The following is a 19,704-nucleotide window of genomic DNA, read 5'->3' on the forward strand; positions in this document are numbered from 1 at the left end:
ACACATTTCCTGGAACTTGCTTTGGAGACCAGGCTGGCCTAGAACTCACAGAGATCCACCTATCTCTGCCTCCCAAGTGCTGGGATTAAACTTGTGCACCACCACCGCCTGGCAGCTTAGAGGTATCTTTTTTATTTTTTTATTTATTTTTATTTTTTTATCTTTTTTTTCCTTTTTTAAAATTTATTTTATATGTGTTCTAATTTTACACATCAGCCATGTGTCCCCTGTCCTCCCCCCTCCAGCCCCCACCCCCCCCTCCCGCCAACCCCTCCCCTCCATTCCCTTCTCCTCCAGGGCAAAGACTCCCCTGGGGATTCATTTAAACCTGGTAGATTCAGTACAGGCAGGTCCAGTCCCCTCCTTCCAGGCTGAGCAAAGTGTCCCTGTGTAAGCCCCAGGTTCCAAACAGCCAGCTCATGCACTAAGGCAGGTCCTGGTCCCACAGCCTGGATGACTATAGCAGTCTAGTCATCTTTGTTTTACATCTAGTATCCTCCTATGAGTGAGTAAATACCATGTTTGTCCTTCTGAGTCTGGGTTACCTCACTCAGGATGATTTTTTCTAGATCTATCCATTTGCCTGCAAACCTCATGATATCATTGTTTTTCTCTGCTGAGTAGTACTCCATTGTGTATATGTACCATATTTTCTTTATCCATTCTTCAGTTGAAGGACATCTAGGTTGTTTCCAGGTTCTGGCTATTACAAACAATGCTGATATGAACAAAATGAGCAAATGCCCTTGTGGTATGATTGAGCATTCCTTGGGTATATGCCCAAGAGTGCTACAGCTGGGTCTTGGGGAAGATGGATTCCCAATTTTCTAAGGAAGCGCCATATTGATTTCCAAAGTGGCTGTACAAGCTTGCATTCCCACCAGCAGTGGAGGAGAGTTCCCCTTGCTCCACATCCTCTCCAGCATAAGCTGTCTTCTGTGTTTTTGATCTTAGCCATTCTGACAGGTGTAAGGTGGTATCTCAGAGTTGTTTTGATTTGCATTTCCTGGATAATTAGGGATGTTGAACAATTCCTTAAATGTCTTTCATCCATTTGAACTTCCTCTGTTGACAATTCTCTGTTTAGTTCTATAGCCCGTTTCTTAATTGGACTGTTAGGCATTTTGATGTCTAATTTCTTGAGTTCTTTATATATTCTGGATATCAACCCTGTGTGGGGTTGATGAAGACCATTTCCCATTATGTAGGTTGTCACTTTGTCTTGTTGACCATGTCCTTTGCTCTACAAAAGCTTCGCAGTTTCAACAGGTCCCATTGATTGATTGTTTCTCTCAGTGTCTGTGCTACTGGTGTTATATTTAGAAAGTGATCTGTGGTGCCAATGCGTTCAAGAGTACTTCCTACTTTCTCTTCTATCAGGTTCAGAGTAACTGGATTTATGTTGAGGTCTTTGATCCACTTGGACTTAACTTTTGTGCATGGTGACAGATATGGATCTATTTGCAGCCTTCTACATATTGACATCTGGTTATGCCAGCACCATTTGTTGAAGATGCTTTCTTTTTTCCATTGTACATTTTTGGCTTCTTTGTCAAAAATTACATGTTCATAGGTGTGTGGGTTAATGTCAGGGTCTTCAATTCGATTCCATTGGTCCACATGTCAGTTTTTATGCCAGTACCAAGCTGTTTTTATTATGGTAGCTCTATAGTAGAGCTTGAGGTCAGGGATTGTGATGCCTCCAGAGGTTGTTTTATTGTAAAGGATTCTTTTGGCTATCCTGGATTTTCTGTTTTTCCATATGAAATTGAGTATTATTCTTTCCAGGTCTGTGAAGAATTGTGTTGGTAATTTGATGGGGATTGTGTTGAATTTGTAGATTGCTTTTGGTAAGATCTCCATTTTTACTATGTTAATCCTGCCTATCAATGAATATGGGAGACATTTCCATTTTCTGACATCTTCTTTATTTTCTTTTTTCAGGGACTTAAAGTTCTTGTCATATAGGTTCTTCACATGCTTAGTTAGCGTAACCCCAAGGTATTTTATATCATCTGTGGCTATTATAAAGGGTAATGTATCTCTGATTTCCTTCTCAGCCTGTTTGTCTACTGTATATAGGAAGGCTATTGATTTTTTTGAGTTGATCTTGTATCCTGCTATGTTGCTGAAGGTGTTTATAAGCTGTATCAGTTCCATGGTTCAACTTTTGGGGTCACTCATGTATACTCTCATGTCATCTGCAAATAGGGAAAGCTTGACTTCTTCCTTTCCAATTTGTATCCCCTTAATCTCCTTATGTTATCTTATAGCTCTGGCTAGAACTTCAAGTACTATATTGAATAAGTATGGGGAGAGAGGACACCCTTGCCTTGATCCTGATTTTAGTGGTATTGCTTTGAGTTTCTCTCCATTTAATTTGATGTTGGCTGTTGGCTTGCTGTAAATTGCTTTTATTGTGTTTAGGTATGTTCCCTGTATTCCTGATCTTTATCATGAAGGGGTGTTGGATTTTGTCAAATGCCTTTTCTGCGTCTAGTGAGATGATCATGTGGTTTTTTTCTTTGAGTTTGTTTATATGCTATATTACATTGATAGACTTTCATATGTTGAACCACCCTTGCATCCCTGGGATGAAGCCTACTTGATCATGGTGGATAATTGTTTTGATGTGTTCTTGGAGTCTGTTTGCCAGTATTTTATTGACTATTTCTGCATCAGTGTTCATGAGGGAGATCGGTCTGTAGTTCTCTTTCTTTGTTGCATCTTTGTTTGGTTTAGGGATCAGGATAATTGTAGCCTCATAGAAGGAGTTTGCTAATATTCCTTCTGATTCTATTGTGTGGAACAATTTAAGGAGTTTTGGTATTAAGTCTTCTTTGAAGATCTGGTAGAATTCTGCAGTGAAACCATCTGATCCTGGGCTTTTTTAGGCTGGGAGACTTTTAATGACTGATTCTATTTCCTTAGGGGTTATTGGACTATTTAAATGGTTTATCTGGTCTTGATTTAACTTAGGTATGTGGTACCTATCCAGAAAATTATCCATTTCTTTTAGATTTTCCAGTTTTGTGGAGTAGAGGTTTTTGAAGTATGACCTGATGATTCTCTGGATTTCCTCATTGTCTGTTGTTATGTCCCCCTTATCATTTCTGATTTTGTTAATCTGGATGCTCTCCCTCTGTCTTTTGGTTAGTTTGGATAAGGGCTTGTCTATCTTGTTAATTTTCTTAAAGAACCAACTCTTTGTTTCATTAATTTTTTGTATTGTTCTCTTTATTTCTATTTTATTGATTTCAGCTCTGAATTTGATAATTTCCTGGCATCTGTTCATCCTGGGAGACTTTGCTTCTTCTTGTTCTAGAGGGTTCAGGTGTGCTATTAAGTCACTAGTGTGAGATTTCTCCAACTTCGTTATGTGGAAATTTATTGCTATGCATTTCCCTCTTAGCACTGCTTTCATAGTGTCCAATAAGTTTGGGTATGTGGTGTATTCATTTTCACTGATCTCAAGGAAGTCTTTAATTTCTTTCTTTAATTCTCCCTTAACCCGTTGGTGATTCAGTTGAGCATTATTCAGTTTCCATGAAATTGTAGGATTTCTGCAGATTTTGTTGATGTTGAAATCTAACTTTAAACCATGGTGGTCAGATAGAACACATGAGGTCATTCTAATTGTTTTGTGGTCGATTTTAGAGAAGGTTCCATGAGGTGCTGAGGAGAAGGTATATTCTTTTTTGTTTGGGTGGAATGTTCTGTAGATATCGATTAAGTCCATTTGTGTCATAACGTCAGTTAAGTCCATTATTTCTCTTTTAAGTTTCAATTTGGCAGATCTGTCCAGAGTTGAAAGTGGGATGTTGAAGTCTCCCACTATTAATATGTGGGGTTTTATATGTGATTTAAGCTTTAGTAATTTTTCTTTTACATATGTGGGTGCCCTTATGTTTGGGGTATAAATGTTCAGAATTGAAACTTCATTTTGGTGGATCTTTCCTGTGATGAGTATGTAATGTCCTTCATCATCTCTTTTGATTGATTTTAATTTGAAGTCTATTTTGCTGGATATTAGGATTGGCTACACCAGTTTGCTTCTTAAGACCATTTGATTGGAAAGTCTTTTCCCAGCCTTTTATTCTTAGGAGGTGTTTATCTTTGAATTTGAGGTGTGTTTCTTGTATGCAGCAGAAAGATGGTCCTGTTTTCATATCCATCTTGTTAGTCTGTGTCTTTTTTATAGGCGAATTAAGTCCATTGATAATAAGGGATATTAATGACCAGTGTTTGTTCGTTCCTGTTATTGTTTTTATTTTTTGGTTGTAGTATGTGTGTACTTCTCTTCTTTGGGGTTTACTGCTGTGGTGTTATCTATTGCCTGTGTTTTCCAGGGTGTATCTGACTTCTTTAGGTTGGAATTTTCCTTCTAGTGCTTTCTGTAGGGTTGGGTTTGTGGATAAGTATTGTTTAAATCTGGTTTTGTCTTGGAAGGTCTTGTTCACTCCATCTATGATGATTGAAAGTTTTGCTGGGTATATTAATCTAGGCTGGCATCCATGGTCTCTTAGTGTCTGCATTATATCCGTCCAGGTCCTTGTGGCTTTCAAAGTCTCCATTGAGAAATCGGGTGTTATTCTGATGGGTTTGCCTTTATAAGTCACTTGGCCTTTTTCCTTTGCTGCCCTTAATATTCTTTCTTTATTCTGTATGTTTAGTTGTTTCATTATTATGTGTCGAGGAGACTTTTTGGGGGGGTCTAGTCTGTTTGGTGTTCTATAGGCTTCTTGTATCTTCATAGGCATTTCCTTCTTTAAGTTGGGAAAGTTTTCTTCTATGATCTTGTTAAATATATTTTCTGTGCCTTTGAGTTGGTATTCTTCTCCTTCCTCTATCCCTATTATTTGTAAGTTTGGTCTTTTCATGTTTTCCCAAATTCCTTGGACATTTTGGGTCATGATTTTGTTTGTTTTAGTGTTTTCTCTGACTGATGAATCTATTTCTTCTAATGTATCTTCAACACCAGAGATCCGCTCTTCCATCTCTTGCATTCTGTTGGTTATACTTGCATCTGAAGTTCCTGTTCATTTACTCAGATTTTCTATTTTCAGCATTCCTTCTGCTAGTGTCTTCTTCGTTTTTTTCTATTTCCCTCTTCAGATCTTGGATTGTTTCCCTAGTCTGTTTTGTTGCTTTTTCATGATTTTCTTTCAGGGACTTATTGTTTTCTTCTGCTTTATTTGTCCTTTCCTCTAGTTTTTTATAGCGTTGTTTCCATTTTTTGTTTGTCTGTTCCTCCACTTTATTTTTGATTTTTTTCTATATAAGGCTCTAGCCTCTTCACGATGTTACTTATAAGGTTGTTTTCTTCTGCTTCTTCCACTCTGTGATGTTTAGGTCTAGCTGTTGGAGAAGAGCTAGGTTCTGGTGATGCTGTATTGCTCTTTATTTTGTTGTATGTACTTCTGCTTTGATGTCTGCCCATCTCCTTGTGGATTCGTTCTTGGTCTTATCAGTGCACTTGGTCCAGACAGAGCTGACAGATTTAGGGAGCCTCTTTCTGGTCCAGATGGAAGCTCTGGGCCAAATGGGAGCTCTGGTCCAGATGAGAGTGCTGGCCGAATGGGAGCTGGGGGCTGGACTCTGAGTCTCAGGAAGTCCCTGGAGTCTCCTTTTCTTGTGCAGATGGGAGTTCCAGGGCAGGATGGAAGCTCTGATCCAGATGGCAGTTCCTGGGGAGGCAGGGAGCTCTGGTCCAGATGGGAGTTCTGGGGCAGGATGGAAGCTGGGGGCTGGTTTCTAAGTCTCTGGAAGTGGCTATGGTGTCTGGCAGATGGGTGTGGGGGCAGGGCATGGAGGTTGTAGGGTTCACTGGAGGGTCTTAGAGAGGGAGAGCCCTCCCGGTGGGGATGGGGGTCCTGCCCTATGACCAGAACCTTGGGCCCGGTTGGGCAGGTCTTCCCTGGAATGACTGGTGCCCAGGGCTGGGACCTAGGTGTGGGCCTCTCTGGGTGTGACCCCAGGCACTCACCTCTGGTTCAGATGGGAGTTCCGGGGCAGATGGTAGCTGGGGGCTGGTCTTTGAGTCTCAGGAAGTGGCTGGGGTCTCAGGCAGATGGGCGTGGGGGCAGGTTGTGGAGATTGCAGGGTCTGCCCATAGTCCTGGAAAAGGGGAGCCTTCCTACAGGGCCTGCTGAATGGCCGGAAACTGGGGCCAAGTTGGGCAATTCCTCCCAGGATGGCTGGTGCCCAGGGGTGGGACCCAGACGTGGGTGTCTCTCTGACTATAACCCCAGGCACTCACCTCAGGTCCAGATTGGAGTTCATGGGCTTACTGGTATCTTTTTTTTTTTTTTTTTTTTAGAATTTTTTTTTGAGCCGAGGATCGAACCCAGGACCTTGTGCTTGCTAGGCAAGCGCTCTACCACTGAGCTAAATCCCCATCCCATCTTAACATCTACTCACGACACTGCCAGCCTTCTACTTCCCAGAATTCTCCTCTCTGCTTGTCCCGCCTATACTTTCTACTTGGCTACTGACCAATCAACATTTTATTTATACAGAGTGATATCCACAGCACCTGATCCCCTTCACGAGCAGCACCATGGTGAAAAAAAACAAATCACCTCTTCTGTAAAGAGGTTTTTCTTCTCTTCCTGCTATGGGGTTGCAGGATTACAAAATAAAAACTTATCTGGCTAAGACAAAGCCACTACCTGAAGGGATCAAGGAATTCCTTCATTTAAAGCCAAATCTCAAGGGGTTTTGGGGGCTCTTTGGATTTTAATATATCACTGTCTTCGGCTATGAATATCAAGTATGTCTTCATAGTTCTATCAATTGATTTTTCCCTAAGAATTGCTAACAATGTGGACTGATCACTCTTTGGACATAGACATTTGCGGTATTTGGAGAACAGCCTCAGGCCCGTCTAGTTTCTCCCTTTTTAAGCACTAGAATCAGATATCTCCCTTAGCTACATCCAAGGACAAACAGAAATAACATTCAGACCACCACATGCTAGTCTGCTGAATTAAGGTAAATTCCATCAGAGATACTGCCTAGGTCAGGTGGAGCCCTCCTTTCTTATACAGCCTTAGTGGTATTTATACTAACATTATAGATTCCTAACATTTTACCTAACCACTTATAAGAATGTAGATTGAGCACATGAATTCCCTTTTTGATATATTAACTATTCTTAACTTTCAGTTGACTTCTTCCTTTAACTACACCCTGTTTGGGTTATAAAAGAAAGCCTGACAGTCACAGCCTGAGGAAAATTCCTACCTGCCTTTATGACCCTGTAAGAATTCAAGCACAGTGACCTGGCTGGAGGTGGAGGACTGTAATTGCTTGGGCTTATAACTGTAAACCTCAGAAACTTAGAGGAACGGAGAAGAATAAAGCTATGGACAAAGAGCTTAGATTCTTTTTTCTGAAAATCATTTGTGCCATTTGTAGCTTTTCTTCTGGGCCCCTTGGAAGAAGATTATTAAGTCTGGACCAAAATAATTTTCAATATCTTCCTATATCCAAAGTGTTGTCTGATTATGAGTTTCTTCAACATTTCAGCATCTGATAACTTGTGAAGTAGCCCCAGAATCCATATGGCATAGTGGGAAAAGCAAGATATTTAAAAGCAAACTCTAGTTTCAAGTCTCATCCTGAGTGTTCTGTTTGTCTGTCTTCATTTCTTCACTTCCAAATACACTGAGGCCATATCTTCCCCACTAGACATTTTCACGAGAGTTAATTAGGAACATAAAACCCTCTGAAGTTGTTCACAACAAAAGTATCCATACCAAATTCAGAGTGCATCCCAACCCCTCAGAGACAAATGGATACACTCAGTTTTCATTATAAAAAGAAACGGCTCCAATCCAAGTTCTAAGTTCCCAATTTAATTAGTCAAAAAAAAATATAATTTAACCACAAAGCAAAAGGAGGAAAAGAAAAACTTAAAAATGACAGTAGAAATATGCATCACAGAAATACAGTGGATGGAAACGAAAGTTGAAATTTTGGTAGGATCAATAGACTTGGGAACACCTGTTGTCAAGTTGGTGAAGAAAGAAAACAGAAACATAGATCATGGCTTGTGTTAGAAATTGAAAGAGGATATCAGCATGGGTACTGCAGACATCAAGGAACAATGTAAGGACATTCTAAAGAACTTCAGCCAAAATTTGGTAAGTTCAGTAAAACATGCACATACTTTTGAACATGTAACCAGAGACCTTATTTGAAAAAAATACACAGCTCACATAACTGTGTATCTAGCAAATGCTAAATGACTTCACCTGTAAACCCAACCAAATATTCAAAAAAGAAATGCTTATAAAAACATAGAGTTTATTCTGTGTAAACTCTTCCCGAATATAGAGGAAGCAGGAAATAATCTCAGCCCAATGTTTCAGCCCAGCTTATTAGACTGGTGGTGTTTAGATACTCACATCCAACAGTGAAACGGAATGAAAGAAAATTTCATTCCATAGGTCACCTAGAACAGTGGTACATGCCTTATGTTCTAGGGACATAGAGACATAAAGATCCCTGAAGTCCCCCAAATTTAATGACAGCCTGAGAAGCAATGCAAAGCCTCAGAGGGAGGAGACAGCCAGAAGGAGGGAGGGAAGGACCAAATGAGGGGGGCTTAAAACCTTTAGGCAATACTAGTTGTAAGTAAGGAAGCAAAAAGTATCTGAAAAAAATGATAGATACCAATGACTTCAACTTGTTTTACCTGTGTGAAAATGTATTTGCTTATACAATATTGTATTTCATTTCTGACAGCATCTTTCTTTCCACTCTTTCTGCTCTTCCTGACTCAAATTCTCTTACTTAACACTCAACATCTGGATATGTGTGTATGGATGTATGGATGTATGGATGGATATATTATTGCTGTGTGTATATGTATTTTTGCTGTGTGTATATTATTACTATGTATCGCTATGTTATCGCTATGTGTGTATATGTATTATTGCTGTGTGTGTGTGTGTGTGTGTGTGTGTGTGTGTGTGTGCCTATTCATGATGCATATGTGAGGTGTGATTCGTTTTCATATCTTCATGAAGCGTGCACAAATATATGCTCACCATACATCAGAAATAACTTGTTTTAGCATAACTTCTTATCCTGCCCAGAAATTATATACCTTCGTTTAGAGTGGAATTAGAATTAAGAAATACTTCACTAGGCATATTATTTAATATCTAAGCAATTTCACTGTTTCATGTGTGTGTGTATATATATGCACATGTGGGCATGTATGTGTATGTGTACATGGATAAGCACATGTGTATGTGTGTGCTCACATGAAAGCTAGAAGCCAGTGTCAGATATTTTCCTCAATATCTTGCCACCCTACTTTTTGCTTTTCTGTTTTCATTAAGGAAAAAAAAAATATTCATTTTACATACCAAAGATCCCCCTCTTCCCTCCACCTGCCCTCCCAGCCTTCTCCTGCTACACAATTGTCTCTCTTATGCAGAGGGCTTAGTCCAGTCCCATGCAGGCTCCACAGCCGTTGATCTAAATTTCATGAGTTCCCACTAGTTTGGTTCGGTTGTCTCTACATGTTTCCCCATCATGATCTGTGAAGGGTAGCCTAACTGTCATTATAGACCTTTCTCCAGTAACTGATGGAAGCAGAAGCAGAGATCCACAGCCAGGCACCAGGCAGAGCTCCAGGAGTCCAGTCGAGAAGACAGAAGAGGGATTCTGTGAGCAAGGACCACCCTACATTTTAAGACGAGTCTTTCACTAACCTGGGATTTAACAGTTCAGCCACACTGGAGGGCCTACAGGTCGCAGGGCTCTCCCTGTCTCTGCCTCCCCTTTCATTCTTTGATTTTCAGGTTTATAGTTTAAAACATGTTTAAAGAAACATTATAAAAAGATCTAATTGTTTAAGATACAGCAAATCACAATCATTATCTCCTAGAAATCAGATTTTTAAATATATACTAAAAACAGTAATGTTGGTTCAAATTGTCAAAAAAATTCCTTCATAAAACAAATAATGAATTCATCTTCATATTTTCTGACTATAGTTAATTTGTAAGAAAAAATATGAAGAATCATAATTTTCATTTAGTTCAAATGAGCAACAAGCCTAAGAGATTCATAATTAAAGGACATATTTGCACTTAGAATTAATTTTTAAACATTTCCTAAGTGCTATGTGATGAGCATTTTTTGAGAGAAGATCAGCATTTCCTTTGTCAAAGATACCAACAAAATCAGTTTTAATTTTAAAGAGAATGCCTTCCTGGGAAAAATGTAATCAATAATTTGTCTTTCATTCTCAGAACAATTAAGTTGTCCCTGTTTCCAAATACTCACTTGGAGATTTTCCAACTCTCCTACATCTCCATTGTATTAGGAAGAATGTTTCTAGCTCACTAATTTTGCTGCTAATCAAACACTTAAAAGAGATTCTTTATACGTTCAGTTATGCTTTGAGAAAAAAAAACTCCCATCATACGCACAAGGGAATTATAACTTCATTAGTATACAGTTTTTCACATCTTAGATTCATGGTTCATTATGTCACCTTAGAGATAAAAATACAATTTTATACTTATATGAAAGTGAAAATAATTAGAATTAACATCTGATTATGAGTTTTAATTTTGAAATTAATCTACAGACATCTTTAATTTAAATATTTCAAATCAAAAGCTACCTTTAATATTTTACTGCAAACAATACTTAAAGCCTAAATTGCATCCATTTAGAGTAATGCTTTCGATAAAAAAAATGAAGCACTTTTGCATTTTAAAAGAACTTCCATATTTTGTACTAGAAATGCTAAAAAAGACAAACCTAAAAATTTAAAGAGCTTCTACATACTTTTTGACTTTTTTTTTTTAGCAAAAATGATTAATATATTTAACTTGCCATGTATTCTTGGGTAACCAAATATATAGCTGAAACATTCTGTATACAATATAAATTCTGAAAATTTCAGTGAAAATATGCATGTCATGTTGTAGCTCCAAACCTGGAAGTCACATCTATATCATTCCTTTCACATATATTCTTTGTATTTCCTTGGCAAATTATATAGGGTTGGGAACATAATAGGTTCTTGGTTTCCTTATTCGTTTTTCAGAACTAAACCGACAATCAGAAGCTTATTGGTTTGAAGTAAGAGCTGCTTACTTTGACTCCAGTTTTGTGGTCTGGTCTGGGCTCACCCTCTGATTCAGGTGGTTTTGTTTGTGGATACCTTAATGGGTAAATTCAGTTGTTAAGTCAGGTGCAGGCAGGAGAGAGGTTGAGAAAAACATCAACCCTCTTGTTCCATGGAGTCTCTGAGTCCCACTTACCTTGTTGTTTCTCATGGAGCCTCCCTCCTTCAAGGTGCAGCCAGGCTTCTGACCTGGAGATGAAAGGTTCCTGTGAGAGCAAATGTGTAAACTCACAGAGCTGGAGAGCTGGTACCATGTCACTCCAACATCTGCCTTTGACACCTGCATGGGGCCTATGGGGTCTTCAGTCAGGATCTGAAGGGTGATTACCAGGAAACTTGTTCACTATGGGCCACCAGTGGAGCACACTGTCCCAGGAGGAGTTGGCTGGCTGCCTGAAGCATAGATGAATGGGTGCTAATCTCTTAATTGCTGGGGGACAGGAAATGAAGTTGGCAGTTGGGCAACATGCAAAATCCACAGAGGTGTGAATTAAATATTTTTGGGTAAGTACTGAGTGTGACTTGATTATTGACTTATTTATCTACCTTTACTTTTGCTGGTTTTTTTTTTTTTTTTTTTTTTTTTTTTGTGTGTGTGTGTGTGTGTGTGTGTTTATTTCTGTTTGTTTTGTTTTGAGACAGTGTCTTATGCTATTGCCTAGGCTCTCCTGGAATTCACTGTGTTATCCAACCTGGCCTCAAACTGAGAATTCTCCACCCTCCCTTGCTCTCCCATGTGCTCAGGATATAGCTACAAACTTCCATGCCTAGCTCAAATTAGAGTTAATCTATAATTCTTACCAAGGAGAGCAAAACAGAGTTTTCATTTCTTGTGTGCGTGCGTGTATGTGTTTGTGTTTGTGTGTGTGAAAATCAGAATCTTGGTGAAAATATACATGTCATATTGTTGCTCCAAACCTGAAGTCAAACATACATCTCTCCTTTCACATATGTTCTTTGTTTTTTCTTTGGCAAATTATACAGAGTTGGGAACAAAGTAGGTTCTTTGTTTCATTATTCATTTTTCAAAACTAAACCAACATTCAAAAGCATACTGTCTTGACATAAGAGCAACTTACTTTGACTTCAGTTTTATGGTCTGGTCTGGGTTCAAACTCTGATTCAGTTTGTTTTGTTTGTGGGTCAAACAAGATTTATAATGTCATAGTGCCATATGAAGTATAGCCCACACACTTTGAATAAGCCCACAAAGCACTGGCTTACACTTCCAATTTTATTTTATGTTTGTGGCTTGAAATAGCTATTAATGAAACTCAAGTAGAAACACACACACTCACTCACACACACACACACACACACACAAACATACACACACACACACACATATCGGAAGCACATCAAATTAAAAGCTGGAAAAGTTAATATTTAAAGATACTACAATTACTTATCACATTTTAGCTACATTGTAAATATTAGTCCTAATAGCTAATAATATCTTCAGAGAGTAAAGTGGAATTCAATTTATCCCTATCCAGTATTTCTTCCACCATATCCACACACCAGAAAAAGTGTACTGCTTAGAATTTCTTGACTGAAAAGAGCAGACATTGACTCTTATAACCCAGATAATGCTGGACAGTTAGGGTGAAGGCAGGCAACAATCAATAAAGGAAAGAGACTCTCAAAGTAAGGTTGGTTATAAAGAGAGGGTAAAACACAGAAGCCCTAGGGACTGAAAGAGGTTTTATCACCAGTCCACTCCATGAAGCCTCAGTTAACTACTGGTTTTCTTCCTTCACTGACATTCATCAGCTCAGTAATAAATCTCATGTTCTCTTTTACCATTTTATACAAATGTCTGACTATAATTTCCTGTCAATCAGGGGCATTTGAAACGAGACATATCTTAACTGTGCACAATTTTCCCACACAGTGCTTTATATTGATAGGTCCTCGGACCATAAATGCTTAGATCATATACAGTTATTTTGACAATTTAAAGCATTCCAACACATGCCCAGCTGTCCTAGATAATGGCTCTTCTGACTGAGGGAAGAATTAAAAAGAACAATGTAGACCTTTTCTTGTGCCTAATATCCACTTACCAGTCATGAGGTTCACATATGTACTTGTTTGGCTGTATGAAATTAAAAAGATCATCATTTTGACAAATTCTCCCAAAAGTATTTCTAGCAATTTCCAGAGCTAATTTGAGACCTTAGCTCTATAGAAGCATATATAAGTCACACACATAGAAAGATCACACTTTGAACCATGGCAGACAAGCTAATTTAAACTTCAATAAAGGTTCTAGTTCCTGCAGACTGATTAGATGGAGATAATATAGAGATGGGCATTGCAAGGTTTTATGAGAATAGGACAGGTTGAAACCCATGCACACTGCTGTAAGGAATATAAAACGTACAACTATTATGGAAAACAGTTTGGAAATTTCAAAAGTTAAACAAGGAGAGAAAATATGACACAGGTTTTCCACTTCTAGGTATATACTCAAGAGACACCAAAATACAAACTCATGTAAAATGTGCACTTGAATGTGGAAAGCACTATTGTGATTATCAGTTAAAGACTGGATATAATTCAAATTTGTACCAAGTGAGAAAAGACAGAGCGGATATCCTGGAGCCAGGTAATAGAATAGTGTTCTGATATATAAAGGTCAGTTAGTGGTTTGTGTTGATAAAAGAACATTTGAACATGGACACACTTAAAAAACACTGTTAAGATAAAGAAGCCAAATACCAAAGGATGACATAGTATATCATTCTGTTTATAAGGAATATTCAAATATAGAGACAAAAAGTAGCTTAGTTGTTCTCCAGAGACAAAGAAAACGTGAAATAATTCCAAGTAAATGCAGGGCTTCATTCTGGAGTGCAAAAACTGTTCTGAAATTAGTAAGGATACTTATACCATGTTATAAATGTATCAAAACACCAAAATATACATTTACAAGGGCGAATTAGGACATATAAATTATATCTTAACACGATCATTTTTTAAATTACAAAGTCATAATCAATTATATGTATGAATGTTTGTAGTAGTATAACATATAATTGCCTCAAACAGAAAGCAATCAAAATATCTTTAATACATGAAATGTTAACTAATCTGTCATATATCTTTGTAATGGGATACTATACAGTGATTAAAAAATAAGTTATTAAGATATGCAAAATGTAAATATTAATAGATGAATGAAGTCAGCCTGATAAGCTACACATTTATGATTTTATTCATATGTCATTATGTGAAACATAAACCAATAGAATTAGTAAATAGGTAATACTTAATAAGAATTCCAAGAGATGCTAGAATTGAATAAATTCTTTTTATATTTTTATCTTATTTTTATTTATGAATATTTGCATGTTGATGTCCTCAGAGACCAGAAGAGGGCATCAGATCCCTTGCAGCTGAATTTGTAGTTGGGTGTGAGCCACTTGATCTGTGTGCTAAGAACCAAATTCAGGCCCTCAGCAGCAAGCACTTTTAACCACTGAGTTATTGCTTCAGTCCCTTTTAATGATTCCCAGGGGGATATTTTAGGGTGAAAAAACTATTCTATAAGATTGCAAAGTGATAAAGTTTAATATATTATGCATTTGTCAAAATCCATAAAATTTTACCACACAAAGAAAGCTTTTAAGTATGCAAACCAAAACAATCCTAGAGATTCAGGAATCCAAGGGTAGAATGTGAACTGTAACAAAATATAAAAGGACATATTAACCTCATTGAAGGGAGTGAGTAGAAAATGCTAGCTGAAGCAACTTTGGAAAACAGAATGCAAAACTAATGCAAAAGGCGTTGCATATAAGCATTTTAGTGTAGCTGTGAAAGTTGCTTTTCACAGCACATGTGCTCACAATTCTGATACTGGTCTATATAGAGCTGAATGATTAACCACAGAGATAGTGATTAGTGTTGGAGTAGATGGCCATGAAAAGCAAGGTGAAGATTAAGATAATCAATGTGGTAATGGATTAGAGTTGGAGACACCAAAATGCACTATCGTTTATTTTAACATACAGGTTAGTTAATCTAATGTACATAATAGATATGCATAGATATGAAAATATTTATATATATGGATATAGGATCGAGTTGATGTGCACACCTATTCCTTGACTTATAAGCACAGAAGGCCTAAAAATGGCATTTACTTACTAATAAGTGCATCCAGGTGTACCGACAGGGATTTTTAATACTAACCACGACTGAAAGATCTAAGACTCCTTGTAGATTGCTTAGATGGGGAGCAAGGAAACATCCAAGATTGTCTTGGACACAATGTAATTCCAAGAAATGAGTTTCAGCGCGCGCGCACTCATACACACACACACACACACACACACACACACACACACACACACACACACCAGAGGTGGGGGGAAAGAGACAAAGGAGACTAGTAAAGGGCTCCCCATGTTCAAGGCCGAACCTATTGGAGACAGACCATCAAACAGAATCTCTTTTTTTTTAAATCACAAAATACAAATTTACATGAAGTCCATAGTGATTTAATTAATTGAACAAATAAGACAAATGAAGCAGAAGAAGCAAAGCTTCCATGCAAAAAAAATTACAAGTAACATTTATAGGTACTCAGCCCTCAGTAAAGAGCACATTTTCCCATCCTCTGTCATTTCTGCCTCCGGAAGCCTGCCTCCTATTCATAGCAGAGAGCAAACTTCACTTCTTTACAGCCTTCTGTCACCCGTTGACCTCTCTCTTGATCACATTGATCTTTCTCTCTTCTAAACATTGCATGTGGGGTTTGCAGAGTCAGTTCACTCTAAAGAGTACTGTATAGGAAAGAAAGAGAAACAAGGAGATTCACAGTGGAGATGCTGGCTAGCTCTATGGGCAGAGTAGTTGAGTTCAAGGTCCACAGTGAGTCCGGTCCATAGTATTTCCTCTTGCTGTGAAGTCTTGAGAAGAGGAGATGACCCTGGTGGTCTTCCCTATCACAGTCCTTAAACTGAGAATCATATTGGCAATCAGAAGTCACCTCCCCATAACAGATGGAATGCTTGAAGAAGCAACTAAGCCCATGATTTCATAAATGACAAAAATCCCACCAGCACCCCTTTAAAAAATTCTGGGAATACCCAAATCTTCAAGTGGATTTCTAAGGCTGAGAATATGATTGATATGTATGTTTTCTTTAGAGAAGTTTGGCTCTCGGATCCTAAAGAAAACATTGGATGGTCAGATGTTGTTAGATGATAAAGTTGACTAGGCCATCCATACTGTATTGTGACCTAGTGACCAGCACAATGACTTCAGCAGCAGGTATTATGAGGGGAAATTTCTTTCAGAGGGCAATTCATATTTTCATAGGCTAAATTATTTGTTCCAAAGTGGACAATGATAAACATGCAAACACACATAAGTAAAACAATAACAGGTAGACAGAAAATTTGTAATCACATAGTATTTTTGGCAAATGGTTATGAATTTTGCCCTTTCCTGACGAATTTGCTTTTCCTGTGTCAATAGGACTACTTCTTCCATGGAGGCTTCTTAAAAGCATGACAATAGTTTGCTAGCTTCCCATCACAAATTCTTGAAAGAAATCCACTTGCAAAAAGAAAGGGCTAAGTCCATGATGTAATGGCCTCGTTGCTTCAAGTGAGTCAGCACATGAGGCTGAGTATAACTGCTCACCTCATGGCCAGGGGGCAGGAGAACAAAGAAGAGATCAGTTCTGACATCCTTTTCAAGGGTACACACCTAGTGCCACAAGAAATCCCTCAGTCCCATCTGGTCAACTTTTTACCACCTCCTAAGATTATGAAGCTGAGATCGAGTCTTAAACTGACACATTGTCTTCTCAATAACAAGCCTTACCAAAACTTGAGCAACTGGTAAAAAAGCAAAAACAAAAACAAAAAAACACTCAAATTTTGGCTTCTTCATTTTTTTTGTTTGTTTTTTGTTTTTCGAGACAGGGTTTCTCTCTGTAGCTTTGGAGCCTGTCCTGGACTAGCTCTGTAGACCAGGCTGGCCTCGAACTCACACAGATCCACCTGCCTCTGCCTCCCAAGTGCTGGGATTACAGGTGTGTGCCATCACCGCCCAGGGGCATCTTCATTTTAAACACTAGGGTTATATGGCATTGTAAATTGTGGGAGAGGATGTGCTGAGTTGTTTTTACACTCCCTATCCTCTTCACCAAGAACCTGAGTCTGGCTTGTTTCATGTTCTATTCTCAGTCTCCCTTGACATATTCTCTGTACTGCCAGGGGAAGGAGCAGGACTATGTGTTTGGTCTGGTTCACAGGGAGCTGAGACACTTGGGTTGTCTTGCCTTAGAAATAGAAGCATACTGTGCTGGCAAATATAGAGCTCTTCTAATCACTCATCCATGTTCCTTAAAAATGGTGGATGCCAGCTAGCCTTACCCTCCTTCTTCTTGAGACACCAGGTCTTTCCCAACAGCCCAGCACTAGAAACAACTCTACAGGGAAACAAAAAGAGCAAGAGAGTCAACAATGTTTCACTCTCTCTTTCAATTGATTAAAAGCTAAAAAGTATTTTCCATGGTAAAACAAAGTTACATTTTGATGGCCTTTAATCCAAAAAATGTAAGTATAAGAACTATCACATTTTAAAAACAAACAGAAGGGCTGGTGAGTTGTTCAGAGGATAAAGGTACTAACTTTTAAGTTTGACCTTAAATTTGATTCTCAAAGCCCATGTGTTAGAAGGAGAAAACTGAATAATTAGAATATTGTAAGTTATCCTCTGACCTCCACACGTATCCAATAGCATATGAACACATTCACACACACACACATACATGCATACATGTACACACAGAGCACACAAATGTGTAATTAATATAAACACTTGAATAAGAGGAGGTTTATTGAGCTTCTGAATAGTGAAAGAACTGTTAAATACACAGCTGAAGAAGGCATTATATTAATGGGCACTGAGAATGGGCTATGTGGAATTACCCATGTTTTACTCTTTCATCCATATTATAATCCAATAGTGGGATAATGTGTTCTAGCTGTGATTATGAATCTGAAGGGGCATGTGTTGTTCTGCTTTCAATATTTGAATATTGGGTGACAAAGTTCTGCATCGTGATAACCTGCTTCAACACCTGAGAAGACATGCTGCCAAAGCAAAAAGCTAAAGAGCCTGACCTCGAGCAGCCTAAGTCTCTGAGTATGTTAGATCTCTCCAGTCCCAGTGGGATACATCACATGAGACCGACATAAATGTTCCTGGGCATTCAGCCTTTCAAGCATCTGCAGTAATTTGTTACTGCAGCAGAAGCTAGCTTATACATACAAATATATTAAGAAAACCCACAACTAAGAATAATGCAAGTCTACAAAAATCGCATTTCATGCCAAGCAAAACAAACATCTGACTAAATACTGGATTGTTAAAGTCACCCCCCCCACTGTGTAAAGAAATAAATTATATAAATTGACATAGATTAAAACACTAATGGCAGACCATTAACTCAACCTCAAATATTTTTGAGTACTTATTTCATATACAATAGCATGAAATATAATATCAAGATAAAAATACAACTCAATTACTGTGAAATTACACTAAAAGTCTAAGCCAGTAATAAAGACACTGTCTACAGTAGCATCTAAACATAGTTCCCCATTCCACTCTATGTATTAAAATACACTTGTGTAAGGACACAAATGTAATATTTCTTATGGTGACTTGGTGCATCACACTGAGATCTTGAGTGTCTCACCAGGTGATTAAATTGGATGAAGAGTTCACAGAGTATTAGAAGATGAAGGGATTGCCTTTAACTTTGATTAAGGAAAGAAGCTGTGCAGTTGGACAGTTCAGCTTGAAACCTTCACACTTGGGGCAGTGAAATTTAGATCAAGGCACATCCATTCCTGAAGGTCCAATTTCCTCTATTTTCTTTATAATACAGGCATACTACTATCTTCTGGCACTGATTTGAGCATTGAATGGGAAGTGTTTACAATACAATTAAAACAGTGTATGGCATAATATAATTTCTTAAAAAGTTTGGCTGTTTTTACTACCCAGTATCCCCATGTTGGTTTACTCTTGGGAAAACATAAAAGTACAGGGTTGGTTCTCGCCTACTGCCATGAGGCTCCCAGAGCATGCTTGAAAAGTTGTGTTTAATGTACTTATGTACCCCAAGAGACATAAAAATAAATTATACAAAAACAAACATGAAAATTATTTTTATTTTAATTTGTTTGAACATTTCATACACAAATACTGTATTTACCTCATTTCTACTTCTCCCTTTACCCCACTAAAAGCCTCCAGTGTTTCTCTCATGCCTCCTTATATGCACAACCTCTTTTTAAATTATCATTGTTACATATACACAACCTATTGAGTCCATTTAATGCTGCTTGTGTGTACATGTATTTAAGGACAACTTGGAATTGTATAACTTATCACAGAGCCTTCCTAGAGTAAATGGATTCTCCTTCTCCTGCAGCCATTGAAAGGTCATGTTTGGTTTTTCTAGCTAATAATTCTCTGAACACTCCTGTCATAGTTAGAGTTTCTATTGCTGT

Source organism: Onychomys torridus, chromosome 6, assembly GCF_903995425.1.
Source record: "Onychomys torridus chromosome 6, mOncTor1.1, whole genome shotgun sequence".
Lineage (NCBI taxonomy): Eukaryota > Metazoa > Chordata > Mammalia > Rodentia > Cricetidae > Onychomys > Onychomys torridus.